Source organism: Hypanus sabinus, chromosome 22 (assembly GCF_030144855.1).
Source record: "Hypanus sabinus isolate sHypSab1 chromosome 22, sHypSab1.hap1, whole genome shotgun sequence".
Lineage (NCBI taxonomy): Eukaryota > Metazoa > Chordata > Chondrichthyes > Myliobatiformes > Dasyatidae > Hypanus > Hypanus sabinus.
In genome coordinates this window covers 19,194,225-19,211,293 of record NC_082727.1, presented here as the reverse complement: position 1 = coordinate 19,211,293, position 17,069 = coordinate 19,194,225, and positions in this window count along the sequence as shown.

Below are 17,069 nucleotides of genomic sequence, written 5' to 3'. Positions count from 1 at the left end.
GAGTTTCTCTGGAATTCCCTGTCCGATTTCTTGCTGACCCTCTGATACTGAGGATGTCTGGCTCCTCTCTTCCCCACCGGTAGAAAATTCCCTCTACCTCACTACATCAAAACCATGGGGCAGCTTACAGACTTTCATTGAGTCACCCTCAGCCCCTCTTACCGAACAGACACGAAATCCATTTCTTAGACAGAGGGCAGTGGATAGCGGAACACTCTGCAGTACTGGCGACCCAGGTTCGATTCCCGCCACTGCTTTTAAAGAGTTGGTACATTCTCCATGCCACCGCATGGGTTTCCTCCCACGAGTTGGTGGGTTAACTGGTCGTTGTAAATTGTGATCAAGCTCAGATTAAATCGGAGAGGGGTTGCTCAGTGGCTTAGCTCAGAGGGCCGGGAGGGCCCTGCTTCTCAATAAATAAAAAATAAATAAAATCAAAATAGTTGCAGATGCTGTATTTCTGAAACAAAAACAGAAAACATCTAGCAGGTCAGGCAGCATCGGTGAAGAGAGGGTTAGGGTTAATGTTTCTGAGTAAAGACTGTTGGCTGGATCTACCAGGCTCTTTTCCAGAATAAAATGATAATCAGTTGGCTAAACCAAAATCTTCAACTTTGGGACATAATAAAATCCAGCACGTCCTGTATCACAGGGAGAAAACAAGATGTTCTCAAAAAGGTCCTGATCAAAGCAACCAGTTTCAAACTGTAAGAATCACACTCGATTGTAGGATCAAATGCAATAAAACCATTGCACCGATCACAGGAGCTGATCAAAGCCACTGGACTGTGATCGAGGGTCACACCCAGAGCGTGACAGGGTCATACAGTATGGAAACCTGGCCTTCGGCCCACAGCCAAGCTCAGCAGCACCTCTAATTCCTCAGGGTCTAGAGGTTTATGGCTTGTCCCCGTCGACCCCCATTAATGTTTTTATCGATGCACCAGAGAAAGCATTCTATCCAGATGCATCATGGGTAAAGGCTTGGCACAGCGACCGTTCCACCATAACCATGAGAAACGGCAGAGAGCTGCGGACACAGCTCATCACAGAAGCCAGCCTCCTCCCCATGGACTCATAATCAAGAATCTCAGGCATTCTCTCTTCTCCCTTCTTCCATCAAACTCCTGAAAACACGTACCACCAGGCTCTAGGGCAGCTTCTATCCCCGTTATCAGACTATTGAAAGCTTCCCTAGTACAACAAGATAGACTGCTGACCTCACAGCAACGTCAACCTCACAGACGACCTTGTGATGACCTTACAACTTATTGCCATCCTGCACTGCACTGTAATACTACTCTGCACTCTGTTAACGTTTTCCCTTGTACCGTGGAGAGCATTCTAACAGGCTGCATCACCGCCTGGGATGGAGGGGCCACTGCACAGGGTTGGAAGAAGTGCAGAAGGTTGTAAACTCAGTCACATCCAACAGGGGCACTGGCCTCCCAGCAATGAGGACATCTTCAAAGGGCGACGCCTCAGAAAGACAGCACCCGTCACTAAGGACATCCCCACCCAGGACGTGCCCTCTTCTCTCTCTCTGACACACACATACTCACACACACACACACACACACACACACACACATATATACACACACACACTCACTCACACACATACACACACAGACACTCGCACACACACTCTCACACACACACACTCACTCACACACACTCACACACACATACACACACTCACACACATACACACACACATATACACATACTCACACACACACTCACATACACACTCACACACATTCACTCACACACATACACACACACATATACACACACACTCACTCACACACATACACACACTCACACACACAGACACTCACACACACACACTCTCACTCACACACACACACTCACGCACACTCACACACACTCACACACATATATACACACACATACACACACTCACACACATACACTCACACACACACTCACACACACACTCACACACACACATACACACACACACTCACACACACACACATACACACTCACACTCACACACACACAATATATGTCAGGAGCTGCTCTGGTGAAGGAACTTGTCATGCCCATTCTGGGGGCAGCTCACTCACCTTTAGGCCCCACTGCACCGAACGCTCGGCTCCCACCTGGTAAACCAGCACACTGATTTGACGGGCACAGGCGAAGCAGGCGAGGATATCCGGTGGGGCTCATATCCCCGATGAGACAGGGACATGCCTGTCCTGGCACGTGAAGTCAGCTCCGGGTGGACCAGACGGATGGGATCTTCACTGAGATCCAACGGCCAAGAAGGTGGCTCTGTAACACTCCGTGGAGTGCGAAGGGCACAGAAGACATTATGGTCATCCACTACAAACAAGGAAGACCCCAGCTTGCGATGAATACCCATACCTCCGGACCCAGACTTCCCCAGGTGAGAGGGTGCAACGGCCCTTCCACTTTCAGAAACTCTTCTGCACAGGTTGTGAAACGAAGTTCACAGTGTTTGTCGGCGGTAGTAAATCTGATTCCGGTTACCTCAAAGCATTGTTGTAACGACGTAATCTGCATGCTGGCAGACAAAAGTCTCTCACTGCATCTCGGTACAATGTGACAACAATAAACCAGTTTGCCTGTATGATTCACCATCAGCCCACTGCATCCATGGCAACCACGTTCTCAATCAAATTCCCTTCACCCTCGTTTGGTCCATAGACCACTCTGTCCTGGTGACTAACGCTTGTCCAGAAACATTGTCAACGTTGTGAGCCTCCCTGCCTCCACCTCCCCTCAGACAGTGAGTTCCTGATTCCAATGCCCTCTGGGGGAGAAAGTTCCCTTCAGATCCCTCTGCTCCTCTCCTCCTCACCCTCTGTCTTCCAACTGTAGACCCTTCTGCTGCGGGAAACCCCTTCTCATTATCTACCCTATCCTTGCTTCTCAGAATTGTTGTACCTCTACCAAATCCTCTCTGCCTCTGCCTCTGCCTCCTCCACCATACCCTCACTTTCTTGTCTTGTTGAATCTTTCTTGTCCTGGATCTCTCCTGGACAAACCCATGCTGAATGTCTTCTTTCGATCATGGCCTTTCAAAGGCTACATTAATGCTATCAGGGCCCCAACAGCTTTCTGCCCTACTTCACACAGTAGCCTGGGTTCACCCCATCAAGTCCTGCTGGGATTGGATCCAGGTTCCCACCAGGGGCTGCTGGTATTGTATATCCCAGGTACCCAACAGGGACTTCTGGGATTGGATCCAGGATTGCAGAGAGATCTAATAGGATTCAATCCTGGTTTCCAACAGCGTCCGTTGGCATTGAGAGCGGGTTTGCACCGGGGATCTGGTGGGATTAGGGCCAAGTTCCCATCGGGATCTGTTGGATTTAGCTCCAGGTTCTCAGCGGGAATCTGTTGGGAATAGATCAGGTTCCACAAGGAGCTGCTGGGCTGATGCACACCCGTTCGGTGCTGAAATGTCTGGTCCCTTCCGCCTACCGGGCGGGTGGTGGACCGGTTCGGGGAAGTTGGCTCGACTTGCGTCCACCGGGGCAGTTCCTGGCCGGAGCTCAGTGCTGCCCTCGTGTGGCAGCTCCGCGCCCCGGCCAGACGCCCGTCCGATGGTCCAAGTCTGTTTAAAGTGCCTGTTGGCGTGAAGACGCGGCGCTCGCCTCCCTCAGCCTGTTCCAGAGCGGGATGGCCAGGCAAACTGACAACCCGCTTGCTCGCAGCGGTTCAGGTTCAGTACTCCGGAGCGATGGCCGTAGCTTTGGGAGATGGTCAGTTAACACCGGCAGCCATGTAACCAGAATTAAACCGGCAGTTGCAGAGAAGGGTGCTGTCTGGTCACGGACCCGACTGGTTACGAGACCCCTTGAGTCGAAGCTAACAGATGGCATCCCGGTGGCTGTTCTCTGCCAAATAATGTTTATTAATCTGTCTTTTTCCCCTGTATAAGCTACGTTGTCTTCATCTGAACTTGATCGGATTCTACCTTTACGGTGAAGGGCGGCACATTCAGAAATCGGGAGATGGAGACGCTCTCTGAATCAAATCAGGTTTATTAACACTGACTTATATGGCGTGAAATTTCTACTTCTGCGACAGCAGGACCGTGCAACGTGCAAAAATTACTGTAAATCATAAAAAAAATTGAATAAATAACGGAATAGCGAGCTGATGTTCACGAGCAGGCGCGGTAGCGAGGCGGCTTCACAGCGCCGGCGACGCTGGTTCAATTCCCGTCACCGTCTGTGTGGGTTTCGCCCCGGAGCCCCGCTTTCCTCCCACATGCCGGAGCGTGAGGGTGATTAAGGTGTGGGCATGCTACGTTGGCACTGGAAGCAACATACACCCAGCGCATCCTCGGACTAATTGGCAAATGTCTCGATGACTTTGTGACAAACAGAGGCGAGACTGCCCACAATACCCAGAGCGGTAAGAGGACCGTCCTGCTGTTATGTTCCACTCCCTTCACAGACCCTGCCAACATTCCACCTGCCTTCCTGTTTCCTCGCTGGACCTTTATGAGAACTTCAATAAAGACGGAAAAAGCTGGAAATATTCCTCACGTCAGACGGCATACGTATGTAGAGATTGCAGAGTCGACCCACCCTGCAAACTGCTTTTCCAAAAGCTGCTTTCTGGAAAGCGCTATTCGGGCTACTAAAACAAAAACTTCACACCATCTTAAAAATTCTTCCCCCAGGCAGTTAATCTGATCAACCACTCTAGTTGGCCCCACCCCACTCTGTCTATTACCTCAGACACAGCACTGTAAACACCTCACATCACTTTTTACAATGTTTACATTGTAAATACTTGCCAGTATTTATGTATAATGCATATTTATCCATATCTTTATAATTAACTCTAACTTTATATGTTATATAAGTCTTTATCCTTTATAATTGTTAAATGTTGTTTTTGTTGTGTGCCCCGCCCTGACCAAGACACCATAGCAAATTCCTAACACATATAAATACATACGGTGAATAAAGTTTATCCTTAATCCTTGAGAGAGAAGCCTAATTAATATTTCAGGTGGATACCACATCATACTCTGCCTGTCATGTTCTTCCCAGTCACTTAATCAGAGACTAAACACCCTTATTTCTTATCCTCCTGTTTCTCACATGTCTCTACAGTCATCAGACATGACTACAATACACTCCACCTCTATATCTGTGTCTTTGATATGCTCTCACTAACCACTAGATTAGGTACACCTGTATGTGTCTGATTGTTAACACAAATACCTAATCAGCCAATCATGTGGCAGCAACTCAACATATGATCATGATCAAGTGAGAAGAAAAGTTGATCTAAAGTGACTTTGACTGTGGAATGATCGTGGGTGCCAGATGGGGTGGTTTGAGTATCTCAGAAGCCGTTGATCGCCTGGGATTTTCATGCACAACAGTCTCTAGAGTTTACGGAGAATGGTGCAAAAAGAAATCCAGTGAGCAGCAATTCTGTGGCTGAAAACGCCTTGTTAATGAGAGAGGTCAGAGGAGGAATGGCCAGACTGGTTCAAGCTGACAGGAAGGCAACAGTAACTCAAGTGACCACACAATACAACAGTGGGGTACACAGGAGCATCTCTGAACACACATGTTGATGCCCTACAAACTGGATGCCCTACAGCAACAGAAAACTATGAACATTCACTCAGAGGCCACTTTATCGGGTGCAGGAGTTACACTAAACGTGTTCAATTTTTCCCTACAATCATGTCCTCATGCACCTCATGAGGGGTATAGATGGGGTTAATGCAAGCAGGCTTTTTCCACTGGAGTTGGGTGGGACTACAACCAGAGGTCGTGGCTCAAGGGTGAAAGGTGAAAAGTTTAAGGGGAACATGAGGGGAAACATCTTCACTCGGAGAGTCGTGGGAGTGAGGGAAGAGCTGCCAGCACAAGCGGTCCGTGCGAGCTCCATTTCAACGTTTAAGAGAAGTTTGGAGGGTTGTGGTCCAGGTTCAGGTTCTTGGGAGTAGGTAGCTTAAATGGTTTTGGCATGGACTAGATGGGCCAAAGGGCCTGTTTCTGTGCTGTACTCCTCTATGCCTCTTTGAATCTTGACTCAAGCAACACCTTTCACCTGTCTGCCAACACTGCACTTTCTCTGTGGCAGTAGATTCTGCATTCTGTCATTGGTTTTCTTTTGCACTACCTGATATACTTAGGAATAGAACTAACTGAATGGCTGGCATGCAAACAAAGGCTTTTCCTGTATCTTGTATGTATGTATGTATGTATGTATCTATCTATCTATTTATTTATCTATCTATCTATCTATCTATCTATTTATTTATTTGTCTATCTATCTATCTATTTATTTGTTTGTGTATGTATTTATTTATTTATTTATTGACATACAACGTGGATAGGCCCTTCGAGCTGTGCTGCCCAGCAATGGCCAATTAACCTACCAACCGGAATCTCTTTTGGAACATGGGAGAAAACCGCAGCACCCGGAGGAAACCCACATAATCACGGGGGAGAATGTGAAATCTTCTTACGGGCAGTGGTGGGAATTGAACCCGGGTCGCTGGTAATGTAAAGCATTGTGCTAGCCACTGTGCATGTGACAGTGATAAACCAACTGCAAGACACAAGAGACTGCTCATGCTGCAGACTTCCCATTATCTCTTTATACTGGCTACCTCCCCTCTACTCCTTCAGTCCAGTTGAGGGCCTCAGCCCAGAACGTTATATCAATCCACTTCCCTCTACCAAAGCTGCCTGGCATGCTGAGTACCTTCAGTGCTCTGTATTTTAGCTGTGAGAGGTAAAGAGTTGCAATACAGGGAGTACAAGAGTTGGGAAGTTATAATGAAGTTCTAAAAGACAGTGCTGAGGTTAAGGGTGAAAGGTGAAATATTTAGGGGAAGTTCATTCATGAGTATGTAGATATTAAAAAAGAGGATGTGCTGGAGTTTTTGGAAAGCATCAAGTTGAATAAGTCACCGGGACTGGATGAAATGTACCCCAGGATACTGTGGGAGGTGAGGGAGGAGATTGCTGAGCCTCTGGCGATGATCCTTCCATCATCAATGGGGATGGGAGAGGTTCCGGAGGATTGGAGGGTTGCTGATGTTGTTCCTTTATCAAGAAATTGTAAATCTCCTCTGCACCCTTTCTATGGTTTCCACATCCTTCCTGTAATGAGGAAACCAGAACTGAGCACAGTACTCCAAGTTCCTTTATTCAACAGATAGCCCAGGAAATTATAGACAAGCGAGTCTTACTTCAGTGGTTGGTAAGTTCATGGAGAAAATCCTGAGAGGCAGGATTTATGAACATTTGGAGAGGTATAATATGATTAGGAATAGTCAGCATGGCTTTGTCAAGGGCAGGTCGTGCTTTACGAGCCTGATTGAATTTTTTGTGGATGTGACTAAACACATTGATGAAGGAAGAGCAGTAGATGTCGTATATATGGATTTCAGCAAGGCATTTGATAAGATACCCCGTGCAAGACTTATTGAGAAAGTAAGCTGGCATGGGATCCAAGGGGACATTGCTTTGTGGATCCAGAACTGGCTTGTCCACAGAAGGCAAAGAGTGGTTGTAGATGGGTCATATTCTGCAGGGAGGCAGGTGTGCCTCAGGGATCTGTTCTGGGACCCTTACTCTTCGTGATTTTTATAAATGACCTGGATGAAGAAGTGGAGGGATGGGTTTGTAAGTTTGCTGATGACACAAAGGTTGGAGGTGTTGTGGATAGTGTGGAGGGCTGTCAGAGGTTACAGCGGGACATTGATAGGATGCAAAACTGACAGATGGAGTTCAACCCAGATAAGTGTGAAGTGGTTCATTTTGGTAGGTTAAATATGATGGCAGAATATAGTATTAATGGTAAGACTCTTGGCTGTGTGGAGGATCAGAGGAATCTTGGGGTCCGAGTCCATAGGACACTCAAAGCAGCTGCGCAGGTTGACTCTGTGATTAAGAAGGCGTACGGTGTATTGGCCTTCATCAATCATGGGATTGAGTTTAAGAGCCGAGAGGTAATGTTGTAGCTATATAGGACCCTGGTCAGACCGCACTTGGAGGACTGTGCTCAGTTCTGGTTTCCTCATTACAGGAAGGATGTGGAAACATAGAAAGGGTGCAGAGGAGATTTACAAGGATGTTGCCTGGATTGGGGAGCATGTCTTATGAGAATAGGTTGAGTGAAATTGGCCTTTTCTCCTCGGAGCGACGGAGGATGAGAGGTGAACTGATAGAGGAGTACAAAATGATGAGAGACATTGATCGTGTGGATAGTCAGAGGCTTTTGTCCAGAGCTGAAATGGTTGCCACAAGAGGACACAGGTTTAAGGTGCTAGGGAGTAGGTACAGAGGAGATGTCAGGTGTACGTTTTTTACTCAGAGAGTGGTGAGTGTGTGGAATGGGCTTCCAGCGACAGTGATGGAGGCGGATATGATAGGGTCTTTTAGATAGGTACATGGAGCTTAGTATAATAGAGGGCCATAGGTAAGCCTAGTAATTTCTGAGATAGGAACACATTCGTCTCAGCTTTGTGGGCCGAAGGGCCTGTATTGTGCTGTAGGTTTTCTATGTTTCTATGTTTCATTCAGAGGGTGGTGCAAGTGTGAAGTGAGCTGCCAGCAGGACTGGTTGATGCAGGTTTGATTGCAACGAGAAGAGAAGTTCAGATAAGTAACACACACACAATGCTGGAGGAGCTCAGCAGGCCAGGCAGCATCCATGGAAAAGAGTAAAGAGTCAATGCTTCGGGCCGAGACCCTTCATCAGGACTGGAAAAAAAGAGATGAGAAGTCAGAGGAAGGTGGGGGTAAGAGAGGGAGAAGCACAAGGTGGTAGGTGACAGGTGAGACCGGGAGGGGGGAGGGCTGAAGTAAAGAGCTGGGAAGTTGATTGGTGAGAGAGAAGAGGGATTGGCTGGAGAAGGGGAATCTGATAGGAGAGGACAGAAGGACATGGAAGACAGGGAAGGTGATGGGCAGGTGAGAGAGGGAAATGGGAATGGGGAATGGTGCAGGAAAAGTGGGAGGGGGCACAATTTTGAGAAATCAATGTTCACGCCATCAGGTTGGAGGCTACTCAGGCGGAATTTAAGGTGTTGCTCCTCCACCTGCGAGTGGCCTCATCGCAGCGGTAGAGGGGGCCATGGACTGACATGTCGGAATGGGAATGGGAAGTAGAATTGAAATAGGTGGCCCCTGGGAGATCCTGCTTTTCCTGACGGATGGAGTGTTGGTGCGCAGTGAAGCGTCTCCCAGCCTACGACAGGTCTCGCTGATGTACGGGAGGTCACACCCAGAGCGCCAGATACAGTAGATGACCCCCAACGGACTCACGGTGTCCAGGTGCCCCCTCACCTGGAAGGACTGTTTGGGGCCCTGAATGGTAGTGAGGGAGGAAGGGTAGGGACAGCTGTGGCACTTGTTCCGTTTGCAAGGATAAGTAACCAGAAGGGAGATCAGTAGGAAGGGACAAATGGACAAGGGAGTCGCATAGGGAGCGTGTCCAGCAGAACGCACAAAGTGGGCGGGAGGGAAAGACGTGCTTGGTGGCGGGGTTCCGTTGGAGATGGCGGAAGTTACAAAGAATTACGTGCTGGAAACGGAGGCTGGTGGGGCGGTCGGTGAGGACAAGATGAACCCTATCCTTGCTGTGGTGGCTGGAGAATGTGGTGAGGGTAGATATGAGTGGAATGGAAGATTTGCAAGTGAGGACGGAGTTAATGGTGGAGGAAGGAAAGCCCCTTTCTTTGAAGAAGGAGGACATCTCATTAGTTCTGGAATGAAAAGCCTCATCTGAGAGCAGATGCAGCAAAGGTGGAGGAATTGAGAGAAAGGCATTTTTACAAGTGACAGAGTGAGAAGAGCCTATAGTCCATAGAAACATAGAAAATAGGTGCAGGAGTAGACCATTCGGCCCTTTGAGCCTGCACCACAGATTCACCACTCTCTATGTGAAGAAGTTTTTCCTCATCTTGGTCCTAAAAGGCTTCCCCTTTATCCTTAAACTGTGACCCCTCGTTCTGGACTTCCCCAACATCGGAAACAATTCTTCCTGCATCTAGCCTGTCCAATCCCTTTAGAATTTTATACATTTCAATAAGATCCCCCCTCAATCTTCTAAATTCCAGTGAGTATAAGCCTAGTCGATCCAGCCTTTCTTCATATGAAAGTCCTGCCATCCCAGGAATCAATCTGGTGAACCTTCTCTGTACTCCCTCTATGGCAAGAATGTCTTTCCTCAGATTAGGGGACCAAAACTGCACACAACACTCCAGGTGCGGTCTCACCAAGGCCTTGTACAACTGCAGTAGAACCTCCCTGCTCCTGTAGTCAAATCCTTTTGCTATGAATGCCAACATACCATTTGTCTTTTTCACCATCTGCTGTACCTGCATGCCCACCTTCAATGACTGGTGTACAATGACACCCAAGTCTTGTTGCATCTCCCCTTTTCCTAATTGGCCACCGTTCAGATAATAATCTGTTTTCCTGTTCTTGCAACCAAAGTGGATAACCTCACATTTATCCACATTAAATTGTATCTGCCATGAATTTGCCCACTTGCCTAACCTATCCAAGTCACCCTGCATCCTCTTAGCATCCTCCTCACAGCTAACACCGCCGCCCAGCTTCGTGACATCCGCAAACTTGGAGATGCTGCATTTAATTCCCTCGTCTAAATCATTAATATATATTGTAAACAACTGGGGTCCCAGCACTGAGCCTTGCGGTACCCCACTAGTCACTACCTGCCATTCTGAAAAGGTCCCATTTACTCCCACTCTTTGCTTCCTGTCTGCCAACCAATTCTCTATCCACATCAATACCATACCCCCAATACCGTGTGCTTTAAGTTTGCACACTAATCTCCTGTGTGGGACCTTGTCAAAAGCCTTTTGAAAATCTAAATATACCACATCCACTGGCTCTCCCCATCCACTCTACTAGTTACATCTTCAAAAAATTCTATAAGATTCGTCAGACATGATTTTCCTTTCACAAATCCATGCTGACTTTGTCTGATGATTTCACCTCTTTCCAAATGTGCTGTTATCACATCTTTGATAACCGACTCTAGCATTTTCCAGATAGCTGTTAGAAAAGTACATGGATGGGAGGGGTACAGAAGGCTTTAGATGGGTCTAGACAGAATAACAGTACAACAATGACTAGATGGGCAGAAGGATCTGTTTCTGTGCAGTAGTGATCTATGACTCTATGACTTTCTGGTTGGCTGCCAGTGACTAGTGGCGTTCTGCAGAGGTCGGTATTGGGACTGCTTCTTTCCACATTATATGTCAATGATTTGGAATGCAGAACTGATGGCTTTGCAGCCAAGTTTGCAGACAATACGAAGAGAGTTGGGGGGGGGGGGCAGGTAGTGTTGAGAAAGCAGGGAGTCTGCAGAAAGACAGTGGCAGATGGAATGCAGTGTATAGTCATGCATTTTGGTAGAAAGAATAAAGTTGTAATCTATTTTCTAAGCAGGGAGAAATTCCAAAAATCAGGGGTGCAAAGGGAATCATGCAGGGTTCCCTGGAGGTTAACTTGCAGATTGAGTCAATGATAAAGAAGGCAAATACAATCTCAGCATTCACTGTGAGAGGACTAGAACTATAAGAGCAATGGTGTAATGCTGAGGCTTTATAAAGCGTTGATCAGATGCACTTGGATTATTGTGAGCAATTTTGGGACCCTTATCTAAGGAAAGATCTGCTTTCATTGGAGAAGATCCAAAGGAGGTTCACAAGAATGATTCCAGTTTAGACAAATGAGGTGGTCGGTGGGGGGGGGGGGGGAGCTGGAGAAATCTCATTGAAACCTAATGAATATTGAAAGGCCTTGGCAGAGAGGATGTGGCAAGGATATTTCCTATAGGATCAGAGGGCACAGCCTCAGAATAGAGGGACGTCCATTTAGAACTGAGATGAGGAGGAATTTCGCCTGAAGGTAATGAATCTGTGGAATTCATTGCCACAGTCGGCTGTCGAGGCCAAGTCTTCGGTGTACTTTAAGCAGAGGTTGATAGGTTCTTGATTAGTCAGGGTGTCAAAGGTTACAGGGGGAAGGCAAGAGAATGGGATTGAGAGAGATAATAAATCAGCCATGATAGAATGGCGGAGGAGACTCAATGGGTTTAAAAGCCTAATTCTGCTCCTGTTTTATTGTCTTGTGACTCTTACAGGCTGTTCCCAGCTCATTTTCAGACTGTGTTGGTCTTTGTCAGGAATGACACATTTCACTGTTCCAATTTTGTGATGTGCATGATTCAAATGAAGTGTATCTCCAATCTCTCTTTAAGAGTGCACTGATGAGGACGTTGTCTATCTACAGTGAGGTCCCCGTCTGAAAGGTTCAAACCCAAGAGGCTGACAAGTTGGATCCAAACCTTCTCTGGTCAGACAAGGATAGAGAAGATGCTAAGTGTTGCTTTTGCCCTTGTGACCAGTGACCATTGATGATGTTCACAGGGAACAGCACCAAGAGAGATTCTGGAGAAATAGGGACATGAATGTGGGAGGTACGATGGATAACTCTGCAGATGACATGAAAATTCATGAAGTTGTTGATGGTTGAAAGCTGCAGGGTGACATTGATCAGTTAGTGCGATGGTCAGAGAAATGGCAGATAAGAGTTTAATCTGGATAAGTGTGAGGTGAAGATAAGGATCAAAGATTAGCTTTACTTATCACATGTACGTTGAAACATACAGAGAAACGTGTCACTTGGGTCAATGACCAACACCGTCCAAGGTGCATGGCAGACAGCCTGCAAGGGCAGCCACACTGCTAGTATCAACATACCATGCTCACAACTCGCTAACCCTAACCCATACGTCTTTGAGATGAACGGGGGAAACCAGAGCACCCGGAGGAAACCCACATGGTCATGGAAGGAGCATACAGACTCCTCACGGACCATGGCAGGATTGAACCCAAGTCATCTGGTGCTGCAGAGCGTTACCCTGACCACTATGCTACCATGCCACCCAATGCACAAGTCCCATGGGTGACAGGCGTTGGAAAGACTGATAAGAGTAGACCATGTACAATAAATAGTGAGGGATCTTGGTGTACAGGTCCAAGGGTCCTTAGAGTGGCAGCACAGGAGCTAAGATCTTGAAGAAGGTGTATGGGAGCACAATATATTGGAGGTGCAATAAGAAGCCTTATCGAAGTCATGGCTTTGCACTGCTCTGGTCACCACGGTATAGGAAGCACGTGCTGTCACTGTGGATGGTGGAAAGGAGATGTTACCTTTGGCAGTGTCTCATTTATGAGGAGATCCAGGATGCGCTGGGTTTGGTTTCTTCTGAAGAGGGTGAAGGGGAACCTGACAGAAGCTTCTGAGGGTAGATGGTAGCAAACTGGTCCCATATCAGATGTGACCAATTCCTGGGTGTTCCACCTCAAAGGGCCCGTCATATCAATGTAACTGCAAAGAAAGCATGGCAGCATCTCTACTTTCTTTGGAGTCTGCTGAGATTTGTCAAGATGTCAAAAACCTTGGCAGACTTCACAGATGCGTGGTGGAAAGTGTGCTAACTGGCTGCATTGCAGCCTGATATGGGAACACCAATGCCATTGAGTGGAAAATCCTACAAAAGGTAGCGGATTCTGCCCAGTACATCATGCGTTAAACTCTCCCAGCCACTGAGCACACCTACGTGAAATGCTTTTGTAGGAAAGCAGCATCTATCATCAAAGATCCTTAACACCCAGGCCATGCTTTTCTCTGGCTGCTTCCATCAGGTAGAAGGTACAGGAGCCTCAGGTCCCACACCACCAGGCTCAAGAACAGTTACTACCCCTCAACCATCAGGCCCCTCAACAAAAGGTGATAAATACACTCAACTATTGAGATGTTCCCATAACCAATTATCTCACTTTAAGGAATCTTGTTATTTCACATTCTTGCTATTTATTTATATTTGCATTTGCAGAGTTTGTTGTCTTCTATGCTCTACTTGATCTTCCATTGAACCTGTTATAGTTACTATTCTATAGATTTGCAGGAAAATCACAGGAAAAAGAATCTCAGGGTTGTATGTGGTGACGTGCATGTACTCTGATTATAAAATTTACTTTGACTTACTTCGACCCTGACCCATAGTCACAGAGGAATCATCCAGTCTGGATGCATCGCAGCTTCATACAGCAATGGCTCTGCATGTGACCACAAGGCCTCTTACCGCCTCAGTAAAGCAGCCAGCATAATCAGAGACCCCACCCGCCCCAGAAATTCTCTCGTCTCTCTCCTCCCTTCCGACAGAAGGCACAAAAGCCTGAAAGAACACACTACCAGGCTCAAGGACAGCTCCTACCCACCCACCCCCGACATCAGATTCTTAAACAGACCTCCCGTATGATAAGATGGGCTCTTGGCCTCGCAACCTACCTCATTATGATCTTGCACTTTATCCTTCACCTGCACTGCACTTTCTGTGTAGCTTTTACACTTTATTCTGCATTAATGATAATGTTTCACATTCTATCTCAATACCCTGTGTAATGGGCAGCATGGTGGAGTAGTAGTTAGTTTTACAGTACCAGTGACCTGGATTCCGTTCCTGCCCCAGCTGTAAGGAGTTTGTATGTTCTCCTGTGATAGCACTAGCTTGCTCCAGGTGTTCCAACTTACTTAGAACATAGGATAGTACAGCACATTACAGGCCCTTCGGCCCACAATGTTGTGCCGACCCTCAAACCCTGCCTCCCATATAACCCCCCACCTTAAATTCCTCCATATACCTGTCCAGTAGTCTCTCTCCTCCCGCAGCTCAAAGGCGAACCAGCTGGGAGGTGAATTGGTCATTGTAAATTGCCCTGTGGCTAGGCTAGGGTTAAATTGGGGAGTTGCCGGGAGACGTGGCTTAAAGTCGGAAGGGCCTGTTCCGTGCTGTACCTCAATACATAAATAAAATAAATAATGGTTTGATCTGATTGAACAGTACAAAAAGCAAACTGTACACTGTATCTTGGTACAAGTGACAACAATAAATCAATTCCTAAACCCATAAATGAGAGCCACATAGCAAGACCCTCTCACCACTTCCTGATTCCTCATTTCCAGCTAGGCACATGTATAACTGTTTTACAGTTTACTTGACAATACATATGATTGTATAATTTGAGCATATCTCTTCATGGGTACATCTGTGCCCGAGTATACAGTATTTGCCCCTGCACACACTTTAGATGATACACATTTAAGCTGTGTATGATTTTATTGTGTACGATGAAAGACCATTGAACGGATCACTAGTCCAATAAGAACTGTGACCTCACAATTTTCCTTGCACCTTATACACCAGCACTGCACTTCCTCGTTAGCCGTTACACTTTAATCTGCACTCTGTGCATCACACACGCAAAACGCTGGAGGAACTCTGCAGGTAAGGCAGCATCTATGGAAGGGACTAAACGGTCAGTGTTTTAGGCCGAGACCTTTCACTGGGATTTCTGCATTCTGTTACTGTTTTCTGGTGCACTGCTTCAGTATATCACCATCTGGTATGGTGGGGCCACTGCACAGGGCTTGGACAAATCTGCAGAGGATTGCCAACTCAGCCAGTTCCATCGTGGGCACCGGCCCGCTCGGCTTTGAGGACATCTTCAAGAGGCACCACCTCCAATAGGCATCATCATTCAGATCCCCCACCACCCAGGCCATGTCCTCCTCTCGTTGCTACCATCAGGGAGGAGGCGCAGGAGCCTGAAGACCCACACTCAGATTTTCAGGAACAGCTTCTTCCTCTCTGCCATTGGACTTCTAAACGGACAGTGAACCCACGTATGCTACCCCTACTACTTAATTAATTTAATACTTTTATTCATTTCTCATTGTAATTTATATACTGCTGCTGCAAAACGACAATTTCACTGCATCTGCCGGTGATATGATGTGATGAAATTATCTGTATTGACGTAGTCCATATAAGCTTTTTACTGTAGCTCAGTGCCTGTGACAATAATTATCCATATGCAACAGTACATCTGCTTCTGGGTATACTTGTTCCTGGGTATATTGCTGCTGTGTCCACTCATACCGGAGTATATTCGTACCTTAATGCATTGATTCCTTATTGTTTGTTCTTGGGTGTAAACTGTGTGTTGCAGAGAGGCCGCTGTCTTTTCTCGGGGATATATCCTGTCTATTACACTGCTCTTCCGGATGCTGGAGGGAACGTTGTTCTCCGAAGGATTCAGCTTTGAATTTCGCTCTTTGCTGAGGATTTTAGCCCCAAGCAAGTGGAAGCTGTGACTTTTTGAGATGCGTTTATCTGATTTTGAGTTAGGGAGATCAGTATCAGGGGCAAGGAGCTGTCAGTCTGGACCAGGCTGGTAATGGACACTGTTTGTTGTGGGAATGATTTGGAGAGCTTTAAGGCCTCTGAGTGCCTCCGTTTGTTACCTGCTGCTGGACTGTTTAACGTCCTGGAATGTGGAGAGCTGACAGGGTCCAGTCGACCAGAATCACATAACACAGGGTGGTTGTGGCACTGCAGAAGGCCAATCTGCCTGCCGAGTCTGTCCCGGCTCAATGCAAACGGAAGCCAACGGCCTCAACCCTCTGTACCTTCCAGAGAATAAAACCTGTAGGCTCAGGACATCAGTGCAATGTGATGTCAGTGTGTAAGAATACATTGTGTCTCAGTGTCTGAGCATAATTGTACAAGCTCAGACTTGTGTGTGTGTGCGTGTGTGTGTGAGAGAGTGTGTGTGTGCGTGTGTGTGAGTGCGTGTGCATGTGTGTGTAAGAGAGTGCATTTGCGTGTGTGTGAGAGAGTGTGTGTGTGAGAGTGTGTGTGCGTGTGTGAGTGTGTGCATGTGTGTGTGTGTGTGAGAGACAGAGTGTGTGTGTGAGTATGTGTGCATGTGTGTCTGTGTGTGAGTGTGTGCGTGTGTGTGAGAGAGAGAGTGTGTGTGAGTGTGTGTGTGCGTGTGAGAGAGAGAGAGAGTGTGTGTGTGAGTGTGTGTGCGTGTGTGTCTGTGTGTGTATGAGTGCATGTGCGTGTGTGTGTGAGAGAGAGTGTGTGTGCGTGTGTGTAAGAGAGTGTGTGTGTGTGAGTGTGTGTGTGTGTGTCTG